Raw genomic sequence first — 27,152 nt, 5'->3', positions numbered from 1 at the left:
AGATTACCACTGGCAATTATGATGAGTGTAAACATTTTAAACAAAATTCTCCTGTGTTTGGAACTTACTGCATATCAAAGTTTTAGCTGCATTAAAAATTCCTTATGCAAATACCTTCTACATACATCTTCATAATGCCTCTAAATATTTCTGTAAGTGAGATTATTAAAGGTAGAGAGGCAAACTGCATGTGAGCTCTTGAGACAGACACCACGGTGTTGAAATCTGGCTCTAATACATATCAACTGTGAGCCCGGAGTTCATTTACTTAACCCCTCAGTAACCCAGTTTTCTCATCTGTGGAAGAGAAATGAAAATAACTAGTTTATAGACTTGTAAGATTATACAGGTTAATATTTACGAAGCATGTGGAGTAGTATTTTGACCACAGTATTAATAAGTCAAAAGCATATTTTAATATTTTAATATATGTGTTACTGAAACATGTTCCAGAAACTAGTTGAGGTAGTGCTACCTTTTTAACAAATTTAAAAATTTTTTTTCCTAGATTTTTGAGACAGCCTATCTGTCACTTAGGCTGGAGTGCAGTGGTGTGATCATAGCACACTACAGCTTCAGACTCCTGGGCTCAAGTGGTCCTCCTACCTTAGCCTCCTGAGTAGCTAGGACTACAGGTGTGTGCCACCACACTAGGGTAATTTTTAAATTTTTTGTAAAGACAGGGGCTCACTATGTTGCCCAGGTTGGTCTCAAACTCTTGGCCTCAAGCTATTTTCCTGCTTTGGCCTCCCAAGTGCTGAGATTACAGTGGTAGTTGTAATTGGTTTCAACATGCTAAATATGAAGGACCAATTTTTAACATCCTTAACACCCCTTATATATTCATGTTTATTCTCCTTTTACAATATGATAGAAAATATAATCATGTTCAAATTTGTAATTTTTGGTTTTAGTAGTTTTTCTTTCATAATTTATTCTTTACACATATTTTTTCATTTGCAGTACTATGTATTGTAAAGTTGTCAAAATAAAAATAGAGGTACAAATATTCTTTATTCTTTTAATTTATTTTCTTTTTTAATTTCCAACTTTTAAGTTCAGGGGTACATGTGCAGAATGTGCAGGTTTGTTACATGGGTAAACATGTGCCATGGGGGTTTGCTGCACAGGTCATCCCATCACCTAGGTATTAAGCCCAGCATCCATTAGCTATTCTTCCTGATGCTCTCCCTCCTTCCACTCCCTGACCTCTGACAGGCCCTGGAGTGTGTTGCTCTCCCCATGTGTCCATGTGTTCTCATCATTCAGTGCCCACTTATAGGTGAGGACACGTGGTATTTGGTTTTCTGTCCCTGCATTAGTGTGCTAAGGATAATGGCGCCCAACTGCATCCGTGTCCCTGCAAAGGACATGATCTCATTCCCTTTTATGGCTGCATAGTATTCCATGGTGTATATGTACCACATTTTCTTTATCCATTCTATCATTGAAAAGCTTTTTGGTTGATTCCATGCCTTTGCTATTGTGAATAGTGCTGCAATGAACGTACATGTGCAGGTGTCTTTATAATAGAATTATTTATATTCCTTTGGGTATATACCCAGTAATGAGATTGCTGGATTGAATGGTATTTCTGCCTCTAGATATTTGCGGAATATCTTCCGCAAATGGTTGAGCTAATTTACACTCCTACAAACAGTTTAAAATCATTCATTTTTCTCCACAACCTCACCAGCATCTGCTATTTTTTGACTTTCTAATAATGGCCATTCTGACTGGTGTGAGGTGGTATCTCATTGTGGTTTTGGTTTGCATTTCTCTGCTCTTTGCCCCTTTATGGGAAAATTATGTGGGTTTTTAAAAACAAATTATTCTGTAAAGCTCTTTGACTTTAGCAATAATATACAATCACTCATCAAATAAATGGCAAATATTTTTGGAGCATTTTTCTTTTAAATCTTTTTATCATGTCATTAAACCATATATATATATAGATAGATAGATATTTTTTCATTTGTGATCTCTCTTTTCATTTGTGATTTCACTTTTATCATTAGACATTTCTGATCTCAATATCAAAAATATATTCATTTGAATCTATTTTATGGCTTCAGGTTATTCAATTAATTATGCTAATCTCTCTGGAATCTGCGCAATAATAAGATACGAGATTAGAGCAGACCTTGTTTCCTAATTAAACTATTATCACAACCTCTCTAATATTTTATTTAATCATTATCATTTGTTTCTCTCTTATCATGACTGTATCATTGTCTATCAATTCAATAACATTTCTGAAGGTAAAATAAAACTTTTTAATATTATTCTATCTTTGTAGAATATAATTTGATTTCTGAAAAGGATAATTTTTTTTTTCTCATTCCTTTTTCTTTCCTTTTACTTTCATACTCCTTTCCTTACAAGGACATAGGCATGTGTCCTAATCCTGTCCATCTTACGACCTAAAGTTCAGTGTTCTGGAAGATTTCTGAAAAGATTTACCTTCCTGATTAACAATAACAACAACAAAGGCAGAGAGAGAGAAGCAGACAGAGATCCACATTTTTAAATATTGGATTTGACTTAATTTTATGAGTATAGTATGCCAGGTCTACAGGATAGCTGTTCTGTGAACAGGAGAATAGTATGAAGCTGCCCCAGAATCCTGGAATTGTTGAGAAGCTGAAATATCTAACCCTTAAACCCCCTACTATAGGTATCTTTTAATATTGGATAATTAAAACCAATAAAATATATCCAGCTTTTAAGAGCATCCTAGCTGGTTTATTTACTGATTTTATTAAACTAACATGTCTTTATTGAGCCAACATTTAATTTAAATTTTCCCCTGATTTCTACCAAGTAAAGGCCAACATTCTTAGGTCAACATCAGGTTCTCTCTCTTATTTCCAGCCTAATTTCTGGCTATTTTTTTTGTGGAGTTGCATATTCAAATTTACCTCCTTTTCATTCCATATAGTTTTATTTGTCATCCAAATAGCCATTTCTACCAGGGACATCCTTCCTACTCATTCCTTCCTATTGAAATTCTCTCTAGTCTTCAAGAACAGTCATGCATTCCAATAATTTGTGAACATACTTATCACAGCATAACTGAAATACAATTGTTGTATTATAGAACATAACGGGGGTCCACTTGCTTAGCACAGTAAAACCAGGTATCTGCATGGAGTTTTGCAGCAAAAGAAGGAAAGGCATTTATTGCAAGGAACCCAGCAAGGAGGACCAGGCAGCTAAGTGCTCAAATCCTAACCTTCCCAATGGCTTGCAGGCAAGTGTTTTTAAAGGCAGGTATAAGTTTTAGGAAAGCAGAAGCTACAGGCAAAATAGTAAATCAGTACATGGAGATTACACACTGGTTTAGGCCTAAAAGGGCAGGATATCTTGAAGCAGGGATGGTGGTGCTTACAGGTCGTAGACAGATTCTAAGATCTGCTGATTTGCAATTAGTTAAGGAAGAGAAGTTTTGTTTAAAAATTTGGGGTCAGTAGAAAAACATTAACTGCCTGGGGGTGAGGAGTGATTTCTCCAATTCCCTCAGGAAGAAATTTAGAGAAAAAGACAATAGTTAAAGTTCATCTTCACTTCGCCCTTATCTGTGCCCATGAATCCCTTTGCTGAAGGTCCTCAGTGGGGGTCCAAGTTTCTGAAAGACAAGTCAGGGACATATGTTAAGATGCTATCCTTCGTTTCTATGAGGAAAGCAAGTATCTCCAGAACTCTAACTTCCTTGGCTATTGTTTTAAGCTACTATTACCTTCTTGTTTAACAAGTTACTTATTTAGTTCTGGGGCTAGCTTGGTACCTGAAGTTATCCTTAAGGAACTCAGGATTTTCTGTTATTTCCATGCTTTGGGGGCTTCAGGTTCCTAAAAAGGGGGTCCTTGCTCTATCTCACAATGTCTCTTTACCCTGAACACCAACATCATCTGGCTTCCATCATTCAAATGACAATTTCACAGAAGAGGACTAAAACCATTACACACAGACACTGTTTGCTGTCTAAACTAACATGAATTTACTACTCTACTGCCTGCAATTGACAAGAATTTAATTGTCCAAAAGTTTTTAACCCAGGAAGATGAAGATGTTGCAGGGGCCAAGGGAAAGCTTCCCCTTTGCCCTGTGAAGGTTCACTGAAAATGAACTGACGACAGACAGAGATTTATAAGAGAAAGGGAATACAGATTGATTTAACATGCAGAGCATGAGAAAATCACAGAAGAATGGTTATTCAATAACCCAGTGAGCTCCAGATGCTTTTGCACTCTCCTTCATAGGGCAAGAGGAGATAGGTGAGGCATGTAGGCATCAATGATTCAGGGGAAATGAATAAGCCCAAAGAACAATGACATGAGACAAAATATTTCTCAGCACTGAAGGAGGTGGCAGGTAGGTGAGGGGCTAAACTTCACTGGGAACAAAGGTTTTCTTATTATGCAGATAAAGCCTCCCAGGTAATCTCTCAGTGAGATGCTCCAAGAAGAATAGATACAAATATGTCTGGGTATGGTGAAAACTCCTAGTCTTCTCTTCTCCTGTGGGTAATCTTTCCTAGTTATTTGATGAGATCCCTAGGGAGGTGATGTTAAGGCAATAGCATTTCTTTTGGAAAGAAGTTTTCTTAAAGAAATTCCAAGAAGGGTTTATCTTGCTGCTTCCATAAAGAAGATCAGAGAGACAGGGAGGCGGGGGAAGGTCAGAGAGAGACCTCGAAACTGCTTGTTTAGCTCAGCATGTCAAAGTGTCACACTTGTGAGTATTGTTTTCTGAGCCAGCACTGTAATAACTTTATGATTTGCTTAAAAACTTCCTGACTGTCCATTTATCTGAACAATAGACAAGTCTACTTTACCTCCTCAGAACAACATATGCTCAAATCAGCTGAATAAACAAATCTTTACAGTTCCAAATTTACTTAGAGCTGTTCTTTCATTGTGCCCATGAATTCTAAAATGTCATATAACAAACTTTGCCCAGTTCCAAACAGGCCCTGTGCGTTGGAAGCTCTGGGGAAATATAAGTAAAACAAAATCATCTCTCAACTTAGAATTTCTTTCTTCTTCTTTTTTTTTTTTTTTTTTGACAGAGTCTCGCTCTGTCACCCAGGCTGGAGTGCAGTGGTGCAATCTCAGCTCACTGCAAGCTCCACCTCCCAGGTTAATGCCATTCTCCTGCCTCAGCCTCCCGAGTAGCTGGGACTACTGGCACCTGCCACCACATCCAGCTAATTTTTTGTATTTTTAGTAGAGACAGGGTTTCACCGTGTTAGCCAGGATGGTCTCGATCTCCTGACCTTAAGATCCGCCTGCCTCGGCCTCCCAAAGTGCTGGGATTACAGGCGTGAGCCACCATGCCCAGCCAGAATTCCTTTCTTCAAAGGTAGTAGGGAAAGACACAACTTTTATTATCGAATAAGCATTGAACAAGAATGTGATGCGCATTACAGACAATCCATTAAAAGATTTCAAAGACAAAAAGAAATCTCACCCTTTTGTATAGTCAAGAACACACATATCATTATATACACATACTCCTTGACTTCTAATGGGGTTACGTTCCAATAATTCATCATATGTTGGAAACATTATAAGTCAAAAATGCACTTAATACAGCTAACCTGTTAGCAGTGGTGAATCTGTATGGGTCTGCAGCAATCTCAATTCTTGTATCCTCAGAAGGAAGAATTCCACTGAGGGGCATGGGCAGAGTGAAAGATGTAGGCAAGTTTTAGAGCAGGAGTGAAAGTTTATTAAAAAGCTTTAGAGCAGGAATGAAAGGAAGTAAAGTACACTTGGAAGAGGGCCAAGTGGACAATTGAGAGATCGAGTGCAGTTTGACCTTTGACTTGGGGTCTTGTACATTGGTAATCTGTATACGTAGTGGCCTTCCAGCACTTGGGAGGAGCCGCATGTGCAGTATATTTACTGGAGTTGGACGCATGCTCACTTGCGGCATTCTTCCCTTACTAGTCAAGTAGAAGGCCATATACCAGTTAAATGCCTCCATGTTGCTTCTTAGTGCACATGTTTGAGCCCACTCATCCAGCTCCTGAGATCTCATCAGAAAGCTGCTAATTACTAGTTTTAGGTGTTTCTATCTTTTGGGAGACTGCCTTTCCCTGGTTCCAGCTGTGACCAATTATTATGTTAGTGAGATCATGTAACAACCACCTGACCATCACCAGATGGTCATTTGACATTCCTGTTTGGTGTGTAGGGGGACCTCTCCTGCCACACTTACGTCTGACTAGCTACTTACTGAATCATAGCCTAGCCTAACCTACCTTAAACATGCTCATAAAACTTACATTAGGCTACATTTAGACAAAACATTTTATGACAAAGCCAACTTTATAATAAAGTGTTGCATATCTCACGCAATTTATTAAATACTGCAGTGAAAGTGAAAAACAGAATATTTATATGAGTATTCACCATTAATATACACATAGTAAAGTCAAAAAATTGTCAGTTGAACTGTTGTAAGTCAGAGAACGTTTCTACATGTTTCAAGATAAACAATAACTAGTTCTGAAATCAGAGAACTTGACAGCATGATTTGTCACACAGAGTTCTTCTTGACTTTACTTGATAATTGGGGTGACCTTTAGATAAGAAGAAACAAACTTTTCATATCTTCATGACAAGAGGTAGTTTTGCAACTTGGAACAAGGTGCCCACTAAAGATATTCTCCTAACTTTCCACAGAAGCTGGGAGAAGGTGCTGCTACCTTTCAAAGAGACGGTTCTTGGTCTTTTAGACATACAAACCTAGATCACAAAGCTGACAAAATGCCAATCTGGTCTTCAAAATGATATATATATACATTTCAAAGAGGGAAGTAATTACTTAACATTACATGTTTTATAAACAAAATGCTCAAAGTAAAAGGAGGGGAGGGAAATCTCTTTCCTTATTTTCAACATGGAAGATTATGCCTCTTACTTTTAAATTGTGTCTGTCCTTAGAAAAGACCCATCTTAAATGAGATCTTCCATATCTTTTGAATATATTACCATTGATGTGTCCCATCTGCAACTTTACTAAGATGGTCAAGGTAGTGGTTTCCCCTATTGCAGAAGGAGTCAATTTGAATTTGATTTATACGCTGGTTATTTTGACAGTATTTTTAGCATCAACTGCTGGAAATAAACAACTATTATCTTATATTAATTTTTGAAACTATCATATACCCTCTAGTAGACTGTAAGATCCTATAAGGTAGAAAGTATTTTTTTGTAAATTTATATTTTATTTTAATTTTCTCTTGTGGTTAACATACCCTATACTCACTTGACAATCAGTGGATAAACAAACTTTCTTTAGTAGTCACAACAATGCTGTGTCTATATTTTGTGATGTGAATAGGATAAAATTAACTGACTCTGTGGTAGACAATTTATAATTATCTTTCATTACTCTGAACACAATTTAATCATAAATACAAGCAAAATAGTGTCTCTCATTTAGTGCAAACTGAGAAAAATGACTGAAACAATCAATTACAACATATCTTCCATAAATTAGTATTATTTTTTCAAATCTGCAGTAAAATACATGCAAATTGCATGATTTAACAGACAGGAATTACCAGATTTCTTAATGTATTTTTGAAATTACTTTTCACTCATTATGCATCCTTTCTAGTTCTTGACTGGTTCTTCATTTTCTAAAAGAATATGCTTTTTATAAAGCACTTCAGAGATGCATAAGTCTGCATTCCTCTGAAAATGACCTCCCAGAAGAGATGTTTTGGAGAGATGTCAAGCCATTTTCATTCCTAATTAACCCCCTACCCAGGCATTGTTACAGTTTCTCAATCATCATAAATACCACAGATCTCTTCTTTTCTTTAAACATGCCAGAGAGCAAGGGGTCACGCTGTTACTAGACAAAAGCAAGATGCTAATACAAAGTTAGCCATGACCTTTATCCTTTATCAGAGTCATCAAGCAGTAGTTACTTCAAGATCACAGATGAAATAGCAATGCTCAAAGTGGTAATAAAAACTATGTTCCAATTAGAAAAAAAAAGGGTATTACAATTTTTTATTTGATACTTTCACTTAACTTGCAGGAAGCCTACTGAAATTGCTCAAGAACAGGTTAGGAAGTTTATTTGACCTATGCATTGCAATTATCATATATTCCAAGATAGGCAATTAGAGTGGGCTAGTAAAGAGTTTGCATTCAATGAAAATATCACTCTTAAATGAAATAAGGCATTTACTTAATTCCAAAAATACTTGGCAGAGTTAGTCACATGTTTTTTGCCTATGTGCTAGACATTCTCCTGAGTCATGTTTGATTTTGTAATTCTAAAATTTAGCAACCTTTCCATTTCAGCCAGAAACCTTTTCTTCAACTTAGGTAACTACTTCCAGATGAATTAATGATGCCTGCAATTCTTCCCAGATATAAAAAAATAAGAAGAAATTGACAAGCATACTATGCTTTATTATATTGTTAAACATAAATAAACAAATTAATTAAGATTAAAATATAAACATTAGGAAGATGTACTGTCTATGCTCAGAAAGAGAATGATCCCTTTTCTCTTCATTATAAGGGTCACAGCCAACACTTCTCTAACAAAAGTCAGGTTAACAACAGAAAAGCATAACAAATTTATTAACATGTATAAGCATGATGGCCACATAAAGAAGTTGCAAACTCAGGGAAGGACCAGATAATTGACACTTAAATACCCTTTTCATTGGGGTGAGGAAAGTGGGGAGATTGTAAATGAATGAACCAAAAGACCAGACAATGGTTTGTAAACAATTTCTCTTTGGATGCTGAATGGGGCCAAAGGACAAATAGCAGCTTTAGACAAGTTACAGGAATATGAGGGGCAGAACTACTTTGTGAACCAAGGTTATCTTATTATGCAGATACATTCTTCCAGGTAATCTCTAGGAATTACCCTCAGAAAAATAGAGGAAAAGCCTATCTGGTCATGATGATAATTTCCAGTTTCTTCTCTTCACCACTGGTTAACCTTTTCTGGTTATTTGATGAGATACATAGGAAGAGGTCTTTAGAAAATTGCATTTCTTTTGGAAAGAAGTTTCCTCAGTCAGATAAGGTAGTGTTCAGAGAGAACCCCTCCTACTTCTATGGAAAAAAAAAATCAGAGAGATGGGGAGACAGGAGAAGCTTAGAGAGAGCTGTTGATCCTGAGGCTTATTTCTGAGGTCTTTCAATTTTCTTTATTCCAAAGTACTTAGCATGTCAAAGCACCATATTTAGGGTTATCATTTTCTGAGCCAAGATATTTTTTGCTGAGAGTGTATGTAATAAGGTTACCTAAATTAGTCTGAAACTTGAGTAAAAGTTTCATAGAAAAAGTGACATGGGTTTTGAGAAATAAAGATTGAGGCAATATTAGTGAGACAAAGTGTGGTGGACCTGTAATGTTCCAGCAGTTGGAGACTCTGTGATATGTGAAAATTTCCAGGAACGAAAAGAAGACCCAAAGGACCACTCGATGTGTGGCATGGAATACATCTAACGAAAGATACAAAGACAGGGCTGTACAGGACATTTCAGGTTGATATAAATTCTTTGCTTGGCCAAACTTCAGGCAGCCTTCTCACTCTTATGTTAGGCCCATCTGTAAAATCCAGTTTTAGCAAGAACCCAGCTAAGTCAGTTTAGCAAGAACACTAATCCTTGATATCTGATCAAGTTTCTCATCCTCCACTGTCCCCTAAGTAATGTCTAATCACTCCGGCCTGTCTTCAGCAAAAATTCTGTTAAGTTTCTTAGTAATTTTGTATCCACTGACCCCTACCCTGCTCCTTGCTATAAATTCCCACTTGCCCATGCTACATTCTAAGTTGAACCCAATCTTCTTCCTGCACTGCAAGATTCTGTTGCGGTGGTCCATATACTTATCATGATGGTCCTGAATAAAGTCATCCTTACTTTGCTCTAACAAATATCATTAAATAATTTATTTTAGTAAGATTATATGGAGGATGGCATATATCTTACAAGCAAGGAAAATGTCTGAAAGTTCTAAATAGCACTTGATAAGTCCTGTTAAAGAAAATCAGAGCTGGACAGTAGTCAAAGTGGTGAAGTCAGATTTACTCAGAGCTATTGCGATAGGGAAAAGGGACCTCGGTTTAGAACTGGGCCCAAATCTGAATATAATAGGAAGAGTGGGGATTCATAGCCAAGTGGGTCAGGGTTGGTGGATCAAATATTTATAAGCAGAAACATTATGCCTAAGGGGAGACTCTGGCTCTACCAATTAGGTGGATTCTTTGCTGAAGGCAGGGCAGGATGATCAGAAAACGCTCAGGAAGTAGTGGGGGATGAGAACTTTGATCATATACTGAAAGTGATCAGGTATCAAGGGTGGTGAAGTTTCCTAAACTTTTTTTTTTTTCTTTTTTTTTTGAGATAGGGTCTCGCTCTGTCACCCAGACTGGAATACAGTGGCACAATCATAGTTCACTGCAGCCTTGAAATCTTGGGCTCAAGGGATTCTCCCACCTCAACCTTGCAAGTAACTGAGACTATAGGTTGTGTGTCACCATGCCCTGCTAATTTTTTATATTGTTTTTAAGACAGGGTCTCATTTTGTTGCCTAGGCTCTTATTTAAATTCTGGGCTTAAGCAATCTTCCTGCCTTGGCCTCCTAAAGTGTTGGGATTACAGGAGTGAGCCACCACACCCAGCCAAGATTCTTGCTACAGTTGAGCAATGCAGGCTCAATAATCATCGATCCTAAGGTTAAAGTCTAGAGGGCTTACAGGAGCTTGGCAGAGTTTGGTCAAGGGTAGTCTTTGTTGGTACTAAAATATCTGATATGTGTTTTAATAAGGTATTAATTTAAAGATATGTAAGCATCCAAACACTAAATAGAAATTATAATACTGGAATTTCACATATTTCCTCCACAGAACAGGATCAGGATAAATGGTAAGAGGAGCAGGCAGGTATCAGGAAGATGTAGGAAGGAATTTTCTGAGTTGCATGGCTAGCTCTCTGGAAATATCTCTTTTTGAGTCAGGAACAAGCATTTGAAGGGGGCTCCTGAAAATCTAAATGCATTTTGTCTATTGTAGTATTACACAATGAAAATCCTAAATTATATTACTAAGCACATTAAACCAATGCAGTATATTTTTAACACTCACTGCCTAGATAAGTACTCTAAAAATTACTTTTTAGTTCATATATATGTAAATATCTATATGAGGCTTAAAGTAGCATTGTTAGTTTTCAAATGTAGTTTGCTAAGCCAATCTCAGATTTACAGTTGGACAGAAAAGGAAAATATAAACAGCTCATTTTTCTGTAAAGTAACCTCTTAATCTAGAGAACTGATGCCACTCAGTCGGAGATAAAAAAAATAAGTAAATTGAATCAATGAATCACTGAATTATTGCAATGAGCCACATTGTCAAATACTTTAATGTCTGTCCATATTAAAACTCCTCTTTGTAGCAATAGATAAATTTGCATGTTTTAGAAGATGAGTTCAATGGTCAAAGGCATAGAGAGTTTACAGGTTAAATAAAAACGAACATACAATTCTCTATTGTAGGCTACTTACTATCTATAAGTATTATTACATTATTATTAAACAATGTAACTGTACTGAAAGTTATTTCTCAGAAAAGGAGAAGGAAAAATTGCTACAATGTTCACCTGTCATTTTGAAATAAACTCTTGTCCCCCAAACTTTGGCTCTGGTGACATTAAGATGGAAAGAAATGTCACTGATTTCTCTCCCCTCTGGACTATGTGTCTTAGGTCACATAGTTCAAATATAGCCTTTCTCAGTAGCTGACAGTGCTATTCTCTTACTGAATAAGATACTACTACTACAGTTACACAAACTAATATATACTTAAATTGAGGTGTAAAAATCTAGTTAAATGCTGGAGATAACTGTAATATTGCTTTCTGCCACTTCATTACTGTTTTTTCTATGTTCAGATCAATATTGACACCAATTTCCAAGCACATGAACTCAGAGTCAACGAAAGCTTAAAAGATTTCACATTAACAAATTCAGATTCGAACAGGTACTAACAAATTGCAATATGAACGTGAAAACAGTGGAAATATGCTTCCTTTTCTAGATCCTATCTGCGACAATTAAGAGCACTCTAAGAGGAAAACACATCCCACCACAGTAAGTCATAAGACTACAGAAGCTAGAAACATATGAATATAATATAGGCTGGCTATGCTATATTACTGTGCGTTTCATAAAGCCCCAAGATTGTGAATCTTACCAACTTACTTAGCATTTTAATCTATTTCTTTTTGTTCTCCCTTATGCGGTTGGCTCTCTAATCAGAATTATTTCTGTATTTTGTCTCTAACAGGCCAACTTTATACCTAGTCCCTTGCCTTTGCAATTGCTCTTATTTTTGCTTCAAATATATTTTGCTTCATTTCCTTCTTATTTAGATGACGATTCTTCACAATATGGCTTAGGTTTCACCTGCTCTACCAAATTGTTCCTGATTATTTTTTTCTTTACTGTAAAAGGAAGGATTCATTTTTGTTATAGTAAAAAAACTCTATGTGTTTATATATGTATTGACTGAAGGTAAGTTAGAGGTTAACTCTGGGTTAACTGCGGTCTACTGGATTAGGCTGGATTTGACTGGACTGATTGTCTCCATGTATCTTCTAGTTCCAGAACACAATCTAGGACTGACTACTATCTGGGACCTATTGCTCTTAAGGCAAATGCTTGAAATATATTACATAGTTGCACCCAAAGATCCTGCTGAACTGTCCTGTTAAATGGCAGGTCTACTCTTATTTCACTCCCAAACGAGTAATTTAATCAAATTGCAGTAGTAAAGTATACTTCACTTTCTGGGAGATACTATTATGTAATACTCTTAAAGAAGAGAGAATCAATATTCAAATAATAATGCCAATTACCCCTATCTGTGCTCGTGATGGCACATAATTGATTTCTCCCTGCATGAAAAATACACCCAATACTTCCCTAGGAATAAAGCAAATAGCTCTTTCAATCAAGACATTATATGTGAGGTCCTGTAGCTCATTATCTCAATCGGGTGCAGATGCAGCTCTTTTTGATCTGGAAACATGAAATAATAATATAAGTGTATTCTCTATCTATTCCCAATATTTGATTGTGAAACAGGGATACTAAAATAAACATTCCCAGTCAAATAGAGGAAGAAGAAATGATACTCAAAGTCACTGCTCCTTTGCAATTAATCCCCCTGTGACAATTAAAAGTCTGCAATCTCCGAATGTAGGAAATGTTTCCTGATTGGACTCCAGTCCCAATCCCTGCCTGTTGATTACCCATCCTTGTTTCTCAAAACTTTATTTCTTCTCTCTGAGAGGTCTTCTTTTTTCCTCACCTTCCTTGGCCATATCAGAAAGGCATATGGAGCATATGTCAATCATGGCAGGTGAGCAACTTTGCCTGTTTTCTGCCATTAGGAAATTGAGGGCCTAAGGATTGTTTTGCCTTCTAATGATAGTCCCTTTTAAACTAGGCTTATAGCATTTTTGAAAATATATACCTTGCAAAACCTTGTTGGCTTTTAGCTATTTGATTTTAGTCAGCTCCTTATGCCAATAGTCACACCCACAGTTCTTTTTGAGACATATGACATCTCTTGTCTAAACTTTGTGATAGGTATGGTGATCTTAACAGGCTTCTTTGGGACGACATATCTGGTCTCTTTCCCTTGATCATAAGTAAATGGGAAATCTTAGCAAGGAGCTTGATGACCTCTCACCACCGCTGCCTTGATTTGATGTTTGTCCCAGAGTTTGTCTTCATTGGCTTTTGTGGCTCATGTCTTTTCTCAAGTTTACTTCTTACTGATTGGAGTTGAGTGCATCTTTCAAATGTACAAGTCCTGAATTGTGTGGATTGTCTTCTTGTCTCTTTCATCTCTGACTGCCCACAGCTTAACTTTTTTACAAACCTGTCTCCTTCCTGTGGTATCATAGCAAACACAGCCAGTAACAAATCTAGGAACACAAATTCATGACATCCATTACGTGTTTTTATGATAGGCAACAGTCTTATCAAATATTTTGGCTTGAATACATGGATTGTCATTTGTCTAAACTTTGTTCAGGGTTTTCACACTGCCCGTCAGTCAGCCCAAAGGCAGTCACACCTATTGATTTTATATGTGCTATGGTAGCACTCTTACTGTTGTATTAACTTCTGTATGAGTCCTGCGATTACAACAGTCTGAAAATATCAGCATTTTACAACAACACTTATGTCTCACTCATGGTACAATAAGGATGACAAGTTGGCAGCTGTGCCGCTCAGCTCTGTTCCCCCGTGTCTTCCCATTCTTGGAATGAATGAAGCAGCCCCTATCTGGAACATGGTATTCTGTCCTGGAAAAATACAGAACTAAGAGAAGGGCTGAGTCAGACCGCGCAGTCATATTTAAAAGTCTGTTCTGACATAAATATCACATTCACTCACATTCCATTGATCAAAGCACACTGCATGATAAAAAGCTAAAAACCACTGAGATAAGTGCATAATTTCTTCCCACAGAATGTCTGAAAAAGTTGTACGATAGTGGGTGGGAATGTATAAGTCTACTATGAGAGAGTATATATGGTACAATAATCTATTCAATCACTATTTCCTTCGATGTTATATCTCTTTATGTTTCAAATTTTGCATTCTATTTTACCTAAAACTTTTGTCCCAGGTTAGTACATGTTGGCTTCCCAAATAGATTGTGACTACTTTGATGCTAACTCAGTATCTTCTACAACTTTTAGTATATTTCAGAGACTACAACACATTTATTTTCCATGAGGATTTATCAGTTGTATTCCAATCATGTTGGCGGATGAACTCAATATCCCTGAAGGATTTCTGCTTACACATGGAGGACCAGTTGTTTCTCAAATATTCTGGTTCGTAAAATATTAGAATTACTATGTTCTTATCAGTTCCACAAGGATAGAGGTGAAATAAAAGCTAACTGATTTTTTTTGGAAGCCTATATATATTTTTGTTTAAAAAATTGCAACTGAAAATAGACGTTTTCGTTTTATAACGTAGAAACTATGTTTAGTAAAGTCTTGGAAAATATAAATAGTGAGGAAAATACATTAATAAAATTCATGGAAAGATAACATAACATATTTTATACAAAAATGTTTTTGCCCACAATGTCAACTATTTGCATTCCTGTTACAGTGGAATGTTTGTTTAGAACTACAGAAAAGCTTTTTTTCAATGATATAACCATGTGGATTTGTCGTGCCTGATTTTTTGTTGGTAAACTTTATGCATTCAAGTGATAAATTGTTATTATGCATATAGCTTTGTACAGGAAATATTTTGGTCATATATGGATAAAAATGGAGTCCTTAGTTTAATAATTTAATTATCTAAAAATGAGCTACATAGCAAAAAACGTAAATAATAAAATTTTATTAAACATAAAATTAGAATTATAACAAAATAGTATGTACCACTTAGGAGATTTAGGCTAAAGTGACCCACCTGCGGATACAAGAGAAAGTATTACATGAGGAAATCGGCGCTGAGAAGGCTGGCCTCTGTCCAACCCTGTCTTTTTTTTTTTTTTTTTTTTTTGAGATGGGGTCTCTCTCTGTGCCAGGCTGGAGTGCAGTGGCGTAATCTCGGCTCACTGCTGTTATATATAAAGTTTCGGTGCCGCAAAAGAGATATCCTCCTAATATAAAGTGTTCTTTTTGATTTTCAGCAAGGCAAGGTACTTCTATAGAAGGGTGAGCCCTCACAGATGGAGCAATGGTGCATGCACACCTGAACAAGGGAGGGGAAGGAGTTCTTATCCCTGATGCATGTGGCCCCTGCTGCTGTGTCCTTCCCCTATTGGCTAAGGTTAGACCACACAGGCTAAACTAATTCCGATTGGCTAATTTAAAGAGAGCGACGGAGTGAGTGCTTTGGCGGGAAAAAAATGGTTATACAGGGTGGAGAATAATGAGACAGGGTGGAGCAGGTAGCAGGTAACCGGAATGAGTTATGGTGGAGCAGGTGATCAGGTGATCGGAATGAGTCAGGGTGGAGTAGGTAATCGAAAAAGGTTGCTTTACGAGGAAGTTAAGTTTAAAAGTAGAAGGCAAAAAATTGCACATACTGACATATTAATTCTTTGAAGAGAAATTTAGAATTCATATTTAACACTGCAACCTCCATCTCCCGGGTGCAAGCGATTCTGCTGCCTCAGCCTCCCAAGTAGCTGGGACTACAGGCGCCCTGCCACAAAGCCCAGCTAATTTTTTGCATTTTTAGTAGAGGCGGGGTTTCACCATTTTAGCCAGGATGGTCTCGATCTCTCGTAGCAGGTTGTTACGTTAAGTTATTGTAAACCACGGAGATACTCAAATTTGTCAATCATGTTTCTGACTGTAACTATTTTAGACATTTTGTTATCCACAGAAAATTGTTGTCTTATTTTTATCCTCTTTAAAAGATGATTTATAATCAGCTATATAATTTTGACACGTGCTCTCAAACGCAGGCTTCTGACAGCTTTGGAGATTGTGACATTGGAATAAAGGAAAAACGTACAGGACTCATGAAGAGCTGAAATGTTCACAAATATCAAGCAAAGTAAGAGTTAACTAAACAGACTAAACTAATATAAAACTGAAGTAATCTTTTTGACACTTGCTTGGAACATTGCTGATCCTTATTTTCTTTTTCAGAGTCAATGAAATTTATTTTGAGCTATTTACAGCGTTTAATAATTGAGCAAGCTATACTCCTATAAACAAAATTTGGAGCATGTTTGTCTCTCTCTGTCTGCCTGGCATCTACAGAATTTGGAAACTAGTTGTAAGTATTCCTAACTTATGGCAGTATAATTGTTTGCATCAGTACAATAAGAATCCATTTTCATTTGCAACAGGATGCAATTGGAGAAACTGGTTGTTTTACCAAGGCTTTGACTGGAAGGATATACTTCCCTTTAAGGAACCAAGCTCAATTTACAGAGCTGATAAAACCCCTTTGGGAAAACTGGCCTCATACCTTGTCTACACAGTCCCCATGCAGGGTTCCTAACCTGTGGTGAGTAAAGCATGTCACTTTCTAACAGGTCCAGGAACCCCATGTTCTTGGGACCTCAAGAAGAGTGGAGTTTACCAATTCACAGGTATTCGAGGGTAAAAACCCATAGGTGATTTCAGCTTCAGGAAGTCCTATCTGAGATTCCTTGTGGAACAGCATTCCATCAAAGCCAATTTAAAAAGCCTATGTCTAAATAATTATTCTTGCTACACTCTATGCAAATAATCAGGCCAAGTACAGGACTAAAGTTTATTTTGCAAACAGCTTAGTCCTATCATGATTTGTTTTTAACAAAGATGAAGACTGGAGAAAGAAATTATGTTTCAAAACTTATTATACATTTGTCATTAAATTCTAGACTCATTAGCTGTTTTAAAGTTATTGTCTACATTTTGGACTAACCCTGCTAATTTCTGTGAGCCAACCAGTGATCTCTGGCTGCAGCTCACAAGGAACAAAAGGGATAGGTAATGTAAAACTTTGGATCAATATTTTAATTCTGAGCAATTATTCTGCAAATCCAGTCAGGTAATGGGAATAAATAAGGTGCCCATCACCCAGAGGTTTCTTTTTTGGGAAAGTAAGACCAAGGGAACTAACCAAAGCAAAGCCCCATGCACCCGAATCTTAGCAAGCATAACTACAGCCACCAGTTACCTGGGCATGTCACAAGACATCCTTTTCTCTCCCTTGTTGGAGCACAACTCAATTCCACAGCCTCATCTCAGCATTTGGCTTATGTTAAGGAGTCCATGCAACCCCCTGAGACACATTTTTGTCTCAAACTCAATTCCTAGCTTCAGATCAAAGCCCTAGGAAAAAAACTTGCATCTGAGGGATCCAGAGGCAGATGATAACAGAAGTTAAAATGTACAACATAGGTAAGTATGACTAATTCCTGCCGATTGAGCCAAGCTTCCTGTTTCATGGATAAAGTTCATGCTAGTATCCGTGGCATAAATAAGATCTAGGGAACTCAAAGGCTACTGACAACAGAGGAGATAGGGTGTACATGGGTAAGAGCAGATATTCCCATCTCCTAAGCTCCCCTGTTAACATGGATGAAAGCTGCTTTGACACCCATGGGTGAAACCCTTGTGGCAGTTGCCAGAACTCGGAGATGTAAGGACAGAAAAAAGAAAGAAGGGTGCCTCACTTTCTCACATACCCCAGGTATTCACTAGGAAGAGAAGGCAACCTGACTTGCCTCATTCCCCTCTTTCTACATGAGTAGCCGTCCATCTTCAGTCTGTACCACTTTCAAATGCATCCTGAACCCCTGGGACTCCTTTGAAAAAAAAAAAAGCCTTCTTTTTTAGTTTCTCCTCCTCAGTTCTCTCTTCACAGATAGGTAATTGTGTCTCTGTACTATGGGACACTCCCCTCAGATGCATCCTCCAAACTGGGAAAAGTTAATTTCCCAAACATTAAACTGGTTGACTTAGGATTGGGCTCAGGGGAAGGGAACCCAGAAGACTGACCTGCTGGCAAAAAGGGTAAAAGTGTTTTTTAATCAGTTGGGCTCTTGGACTCCCTCTCTCTGTGCAAACTGGTAAAAGTTCTCAAGATTTTCAAGCAGTCTTTACCTTGATCTTGTTTAATTTTTTTTCTTTCAGAGATGGAGTCTCACTCTGTCACCCAGGCTGGAGTGCAGTGGTGCGATCTCAGCTCACTGCAACCTCCTCCTTCCAGGTTTCAGCAATTCTCCTGCCTCAGCCTCCCGAGTAGCTGGGATTACGGGTGCATGCCACCATGGCTGGCTAATTTTTTGTATTTTTTTTAGTAGAGACAGGGTTTCATCATGTTGGCCAGGGTGTTCTTGAGCTCCTGACCTCAAGTGATCTGCCCGCCTTGGACTCGCAAAGTGTTAGGATTACACGCGTGAGCCACTGCACCCCCTTGTTTTATTTTGATACATGTTTTTTAATGACCCGGTTTGTCTTTTCTTGCCTTCAGGCCATAAAACTCCAAGCAGTCATGCAACCAGAGCCTCAGACAATGGCTTCTTTTGCCAGGGACCCTTGCTTAGGCCTCTGAGGGAGCTCTGACAGCTGTTTTCCCCAAACAGTGCCCGCTTTCAGCAGGAAGCAGTTAAGATCAGTCTTCATCCTTATCCTTATTCTAACAGAAGTTAGATGTACTTCTTTAGAGGGGGGAATGATAGAGGCAGGAGGCAGATAAGAGAACCTGCATAGGGTCTTGCCTAAATATGCCCTTGGTGAAAAATTCTGTCCCTTAACACATGCACAGTAAGTGAAATAAATCAATGTGGAACGGCTCAGACTAAGGGCCCACCTGTGCACTGGGAGAATGGGGTGGAACCACAGGAATTTGTGCCTTATGCAGTGGGGAGGAGCCTGGCATCTTCTGCTCATGTGTGGTGGCCTGGCATTCACTCTGTGAGGTGGGAGTCTGCTGGCAAGACCCCCTCTTTTTTCCTGAGAGCTTTCTTTTAATAAATTCTGTTCTCCTCACCTTTCAATTGTCTGTGGGCCTAATTTTTCCTGGTCATGAGACAAGAACCCAGATATTAGCTGAATGAAGGAGCAAAAAATCCTGCATCAGATTGATTCTGGACATTATAATAAATTCGAATTGGTAGTATATAAAGAATAAGGTGGGATATAGAAGAGATAAGCTTAGAACGCATGGGTAGGTACAACTCATGATTGGTTTGCAACATAACGTTGTAGAACTCAAAATCAACTACGTAAGATGCAGGGATAAATATAGCTTTTACTGTTCAAAATGTAACCTTTTTAGCAATGACGTGGTTTTAGGGTTTATATTAATCATTGATAGGTTTTTATTAATTCAATGAGAGTAAAGGTACTTACCAGTAATTTCATTGAAAAATGACAGTATTTAAGAATCTAAGAAACTTTAAGGTATTTAATAATCTGGTATGTGAGAATTGGAGGATTTTTTAAAAATAAGAAATATACATTAGTGACCTCTATGTGATCAAAAGTTAAACAGGTTTAAGAAGCTCCAAACTGAGCCAGAGTTGTTTAAAAATTTCCAAATAGCTCTTCAATTCATGAGCTTATCCCCCAAACCTTACCGATAAGCTATCAGTTTTGGGGCAAAAGTTTTCTCTTAGTTCAAACAGTTACACTTGAATCTAAAGTACATATACAGGAGAGAAGCTTTATAATTCATTGACACATATTCTAAACAATTTTCCCCATCTAAATCAGGGAATCACTTTTGAAATTGTGATTGAATTACCAACAAATGACTCAGCAGTTCTTGTAAGTGTGATTTTATTGAGTTGATGGCATTTCAGCCATGGAAAATTAGTACAATATCAACCTACCCACATGTCAATCAAGTCTAATGCTGAAGACATTCAATCTCTTAAAAAATCAACAATGGAATTTTTTCTCAGCAGTTTTAAGTTTAATGGGTTTATATCTCTTGTTCAAGATGAAATAAATTATATTTTTGTTAACCACAAGTGAGCATATTTAGTTAATTAAGTAAATAAAATATTCATGATCATCTTCAAATTCTCCCTAAAATCTGTTTTAAAGAGTATAAATATCAAAATGTTTATTTCTTTTTAAATTTTTTTCACAGCTAGCAGTGAATCTGATTTACAAACATAGAACACAAACTTCTATAATAAAGCACACAGAAGATGCCTAGTACACTTACTCTTTTGATATGAACCTAATTTTCTTGTACATTTCAGATGTCCCACTTGAGCTATTTCTAAATGTTTTTTACTTAAAGGTGGTTAAGACCTTCTCTTATTAGATAAACAAGCTAATCAGGCAAACACACACTTATTAAAAATAGAAATCAGGTGAAATATAGTGGTCACGCAGATTAAATTTGCTGAAGGGTTACCTGTTAAATAACCTCATTTTTTGTCTTGGAAGTATAGGAGAGGCTGCCTGGTGATTCCACATTGCCAACCAAAATCTCACTGTGGGTTGATTTTCAGAGGCAAATAGAAAGTGACTTGAAAATGTCCGTTATTTATAAAGCCAGAATAATTGTTATTCAGTTTTTTGTTCTTTTACCATTAAGTTTTAGAAATGATTTATTGAGATTCGTTCCTGGATATTAATAAAACATATCCATTTTTATATTATTTATAGGGACTGTTTCAAATGATTAATTAATTTTAAGATACTACAACACTTTTATTCCAAGGCTACTGTACAATGTTCCTCTTTTAAAAGTTCCTTAATTCAAAACCTTTTATTTTATAGTAGACTTTTTAATTGATCATGTGAAATATACAATGGATATGCTTACTGTATAAACATCTAATAATTGAAATTTAGAGGAAGAGTCAGATTGATTTAATCAGTAGATAATTTTTAAAAAGTAAATATAGGGAAAATGAGGCTTTTAAATTATAGGAAAATAAAGAAAGTTATGTGATAAATTAAATGATTAAAAATTTTTTATTTCCTCAAGTTTCCATTTAGTGGGTTAGAAACCAATTGCATCACTATCTTCTTTAACAGCTTTTCATTCTAATCCGTTAATTGAATAGATCCATTTTTTAAAATAATTACCTACTCAACCTTTCTGCTAGATAAAATATAAAGGCAAAAACCTCATCTCTGTAACAAATCTTTAGCAATGGAATCATATACATGATTCCAGTAATTTCTCTAGTCTAACATCTAATTATGTACATACGCATTGCTTATTTCACGGAAGTGAATGCCAAGCTAATTGGGACTTTTATTAGGCTCTTCATCCACATAGAAAATAAACTCTGGTAAGATTTGCTAGTAAACTGGAATGCTATCTTACATGGAAGGTTGAATGCTTCCCAAGATTTTATTGTTTGAATTTGTTGGTACCATAGCGCAAATCCTATAACTCCGCACACCCTTTTGACTTCTTCAACACTTGTGATGGAGAAGACGATAAAGATTAGATGGAACCAATACATTCTCCGTGTTCCAAGCAAAAGCCTCTTTCTTCTTCCCACAATGTCACCATGACAATCAGCCTTAGAAGGCATGAAGAAAAATCTGATTATGTCCTTTGTTTTTGCCTATCGGGTATCATAAAACACCATGAAATTCTGTTATGCTTCATTTCCTGGAAACACATATCTACGTGGATCTTTAAATTGCTTAACCTGACCCCATTGACTTTCACCCCAAATTCTGAAATTCTTCCATTGTATTTTTAAATCGCATGATTTGCTATTAAATAGTGACATGTTTTTAGCCAAAAAAATCTCCCCTCATCTTTCCCTCGCATTTTTGTTCCAATGATACTTGGCTTTCACCTGAGATCATGGTTTTCACCTGAAGTTTTTGAAAAACTAAACCTGAAAGCGAACAATTCCTTTTCTGCTCCTCATTTCTGCAAATTTATTATTCCACCTATCTGACCCCTCAAGTTCCCTACTCTCCTCCCCATCACTGCTTTCAAACATTTCTCGTCAGATTTTACTACCCATCTCTCCTTCTTTTTTGCTCTTATTTATAGATTTCTGGTCATCTCTCCTTTCTTTCTTCCTTTTTTTTTTTTTTTTTTTTGAGACGGAGTCTCGCTCTGAATCCCAGGCTGGAGTGCAGTGGTGCGATCTTGGCTCACTGCAAGCTCCACCTCCCAGGTTCCCACCATTCTGCTGCCTCAGCCTCCAAAGTAGCTGGGACTAAGGCGTCCACCACCACGCTGGGCTAATTTTTAGTAGAGACAGGGTTTCACCTTATTAGCCAGGATGGTCTCGATTTCCTGACCTTGCGATCAACCTGCCTCAGCTTCCCAAAGTGGTGAGATTACAGGCGTGGGCCACCAAGCCCAGCCCCAAACATTTATTTTAAGTTAGGGGAGACACATGCAGAATGTGCAGGGGTATACACCTGTTATGCTGTTACATAGGTATATGTGTGCCATGGTGGTTTACTGCACCTATTGACTCATCCTCTAAGTTCCTTCACCTCAATCCCCACTCCTCAACAGGCCCTGGTGTGTGATGTTCCCCTCCTCATATCCATGCATTCTCATCGTTCAACTCCCACTTATGAGGGAGAACATGTGGTGCTTGGTCCCTGTGTTAATTTCCTGAGGATGATGGTTTCCAGCTTCATCCATGTCCCTGCAAAGGACATAATATCATTCCTTTTTTATGGCTGCATAGTATTCCATGATGTATATGTACCACATTTTCTTTATCCAGTGTATCATTGATGGGCATTTGGGTCGGTTCCCTGTCTTTGCTATTGTAAATAGTGCTTCAATAAACATATGTGTGCATGTGTCTTTATAGTAGAATGATTTATACTCCTCTGGGTATATACCCAGTAATGGGATGATAAATATCATCTTCTTTCTTCAAAAACAAGACTTGGCTGGGCACAGTGACTCATGCCTATAATCCCAGCACTTTGGGAGGCCGAGGTGGGCAGATCACTTGAGGCCAGGAGTTCGAGACCAGCCTGACCAACTTGACAAAACCCTATCTCTACTAGAAATACAAAAATTAGCTGAGTGTGGTGGTGCTTGACTGTAATCCCAGCTACTCAGGAGGCTGAGGCAGGAGAATCGTTTAAACCTGGGAGGTGGAGGTTGCAATGAGCCAAGATGGCGCCACTGCACTCCAGCCTAGGTGACAGAGTGAGACTCTGTCTCAAAAAAAAAAAAAAGATAGTGAAGGTAAAGATATTAAATACTTCATCTCAAATCATTCAGTCAGTAGTTGACGTGGAATTTGGATAAGGTTTGATTGTGGTTTCCAGAGACCATGAATATAACTACTAGCCTACCACAAAATATTGAAAAGAGATCGAACAGTTTGATAAAGAGTCAGGATGAATAAGGAAGGTCATTTTTCTCCTGAGTTTCCAAAATTAAAAGCAAAATTATGTTGATTTTAACTCAGGAAAAAAGATTCTCAGTCTGAGTTTATTTGATAGTGTTAGTCCGTGTGCTGAGGTTACAAAGAAAAACATTGCACGTATTATTCTTTTTAGTCAATTAATTGTTATGATGCTGATGACATTTGGAATGATGGTATCTGTATTTGGGGATTTACATCTAACTTATTTGCTCAAATTTTGCCATTTCTTATTTGATTTCAATCTTTTAAATTATTAAACATAAGATGACAATTCTAAAGAACAACACTGAGTTATAGCAAGAACTTTGGTGAAATGATGTGTGTGTCAGGGACTGTGGAACAGGTTGCCCTGAGTTTGAGATAAATTGGTTAAGCTGGTCAATGTCATTAGTCTGCCTCCTAAGAATTACCAAATATTTTTCTGGGCAAGCACAAACTCCTTATTATAAAATGTGTAATAATTTTTAGGCTTGTATCTAACCCCAACCCTCCCAGATTTAGTCACAGGTCCTCATGAAATATGGAAAAGAGAGACTCAGAACCCATCTGATGGTTGGGTGCGGTGGCTCATGCCCGTAATCCCAGCATTTTGGGAGGCCGAACCAGGCGGATCACTTGAGGTCAGGAGTTCGAGACCAGCCTGGCCAACATCGTGAAACCCCATCTCTACTAAAAATACAAAAAAAAAAAAAAAAATAGCCAGGCATGGTGAGGAACGCCTCTTATCTCAGTTACTCGGGAGGTTGAGGCAGGAGAATCGCTTGAATCCAGGACGCAGAGGTTGCAGTGAACCAAGATCCAGCCAGGGCAAACCAAGATCTTGCAGAAGAGTGAGACTCTATCTCAAAACAAACAAACAAACATCTGACAGAATGATGGTGGGAATAAAATGCCATAAAATGTGGATTACAGGAAAAGACAATGAGCTGCCTTAGAGAAAATTTGCCTATTAATGAGAAAGAACGCTGGGGTAGGGAGCTAGACTCAGCAGAGGGCCCGCATGCTAGCATGAAGCAGCCATTCTGGATAGAGTATAAGGTTGTTCCTGAACCTGTCGACATTCTTACCTTGGGAATCCTGGAAAGAATACTTCATAGTAAGATCTGTAACACCTGTGTAACTGCGTGGTAAGATCTTCTGCTTTCTAATGTTTTCCTACACTAGTCAAGCATGGTAAAGGGAATCTGTTTTCCTATGCTCTGAAGAGAGAAGTAAACCCAGAGATACAGAAATGGGCAAAGATGGTGGCGAGCTCAAAGCTGTGGCTGCAGAGTGACTAATTTCTCTTAGGTTGTCAGAGATCAAGTATAGTTCAGTGATGTTAAAACAACAGAAACACTCTTCACATAGCAGATTGCTGCAGATGAATTAATACAGAATAGAAGCAACTGAAGAGTCAATAGCATGATAAAAAAACCAATTAGGTCAGAGATCTATAGGCCATCAAACAGTAGGATTTTTATGAGAAATTTCTAACTTTGGGGATTCCTGGAGTCCTAAGCAGAGTTATGGTCTGAGGTTTTTGTTTTTGGTAGGTGGTGTCCAGTGATCCAAGAATATTAGGGGCAAACATCTAAAGTGACTTTTCTATGATTCTTAAGTATCTAAAGTGTCTTTTCTATCATTCTTCAGCAATTAGTTTTTATGGTACATTTGTTTACACCAAGTAAAATATCTGGTAAACATTAGTGATCAAGAAATATTGATTATTTCCCTCACAATTCTATAATCCATCCTATCTAAGTAGAAAGTAGTTTTAATGTATAAACTTTTATTAAATGAGTTATATTGTATGAAGCCATATTTTTTGGATGAGAGAAATAAATTTTGTGTTTTATTTTTTTGAGATGAGGTCACAGTCTGTCACCTAGGCTGGAGTGCAGTGGCATGATCATGGCTCACTGTAGCCTCAAACTCTTAGGCTCAGGTGAGTCTCCTGCCTCAGCCTCCCGAGTAGATGGGACTATAGGCATACACTACCATGCCTGGCTAATTTTTTATATTTTTTTGTAGAGGAAGGGTTTTACCATGTTGCACGTGATAGTCTCAAACTCCTGGACTCAAGCCATCTGCCCTCATTGGCCTTCCAAAGTGTTGGGATTATAGGCATGAACCACCATACTTCGCCTAGAAATAAATTTTGGTTGTCTGATGTATCCTCTACTTTTTTCTCCACTAAAAGCCAGAATTCCACTTAGTTGAACCAACTACATAAATCCCCACCATGGTTTTGTAAACTCTACTTGCTTATAGTTAGCCCAAATATAGTAAAAATTGTCAACTTTCTACCTTCTTTTGTAGCGCATAAACTTGTCTTAGAAAGTAAATTTAAGGATTGTTTTATTTTTCCATTACTAACTGTTTGTGAAAACCTTTCTACAGTGTCAAAACAAAGACTGTATTGAAGAAAAGTGAAATGGAAAAGGACTAAAAAAAATAAAGTTGATGGATTAGCTCGGTATTTCTCAGCAGAAATTTTTTATTCTCTTATGCTTGGTAGTTTCTTATCTCAGTGGACTATCCTCTAGTTTTTATCAATGACCTTAGGGACACTTCTCTACAAATACTTTCAATTCTATAGACACTTTTGGCAGACCTCTCTGTTACCTTTGGCTCTTTATCTCTGGATTCTATCAGAAGCTTTCAAGAGAGCTGTTTTGCAGCCAACTCTGGAAACCTAAGCACTAGACTGTTTCAGATCTTTCTTCTGTGAAATAGCTACGGTTCCCAAGATACCTATTTTAAAAGCAAACACCATTTTGTAGGGAAAGAGAAGTCTCCCTGATTCACTCACAGTAAGAAAATTTGTATGAATTTTATTTCTACTATCTTGTATTCTTTCATAAAATTCCTGTGGATATATATATAGCCAGATATTCTATGATATCGATCATTGTTGCTAAATTTTTAAACACAGTATCTTCTACTCTTGCAAATGAGTAGCATTTCAAGAAATACACATTTTCATTAGACAGGGAATCTTAATCTGGAGTCTCAAGTCATTCAAGAGTTTTATGAATTACATAATTCTATTATATATTAAAAATAGTTTTATGAATACAATATAGGCATATCTTGTTTTAACGAACTTAGCCTTATTACCCTTTGAAGTTATTGTGGGATTTTTTCTTTCCTCTTTCTTTTTTTTTTTTTTCCTTGAAAATTGAAGGGTTGTGGGAACTCTGTATTGAGCTAGTCTGTTGGTGACATTTTTCCTACAGCGTATGCTCACTTCATGTCTCTGCGCCACATTTTGATAATTCCTGTAATA

General features: G+C 37.2%; 1 long non-coding RNA gene across 7 annotated transcripts in view; it reads left to right on the top strand.

Moving 5' to 3' along the window:
• LOC104005663 (uncharacterized) overlaps positions 1-27,152 on the top strand; it is a 57,375-nt gene that overhangs the window by 5,144 nt on the left and 25,079 nt on the right. For 2 of the 7 annotated variants that reach the window (XR_010154580.1, XR_008541422.2), the window contains exons 2-4: positions 14,769-14,906; positions 16,508-16,599; positions 16,695-16,824. This is a non-coding gene — a long non-coding RNA (uncharacterized LOC104005663). Of the gene's footprint in view, positions 1-12,088; positions 12,142-14,768; positions 14,907-15,724; positions 15,865-16,507; positions 16,600-16,694; positions 16,825-17,855; positions 19,548-25,728; positions 25,809-25,894; positions 26,868-27,152 lie in introns of those variants that run through there. The other 5 variants (XR_008541426.1, XR_008541424.2, XR_008541423.2 and 2 more) reach the window with 5 other exon arrangements.

Source organism: Pan troglodytes, chromosome 22 (assembly GCF_028858775.2).
Source record: "Pan troglodytes isolate AG18354 chromosome 22, NHGRI_mPanTro3-v2.0_pri, whole genome shotgun sequence".
NCBI classification, from domain to species: domain Eukaryota; kingdom Metazoa; phylum Chordata; class Mammalia; order Primates; family Hominidae; genus Pan; species Pan troglodytes.
Note: the sequence above shows the minus strand (reverse complement) of the source record. Positions and strands in the feature narration are given on the sequence as shown.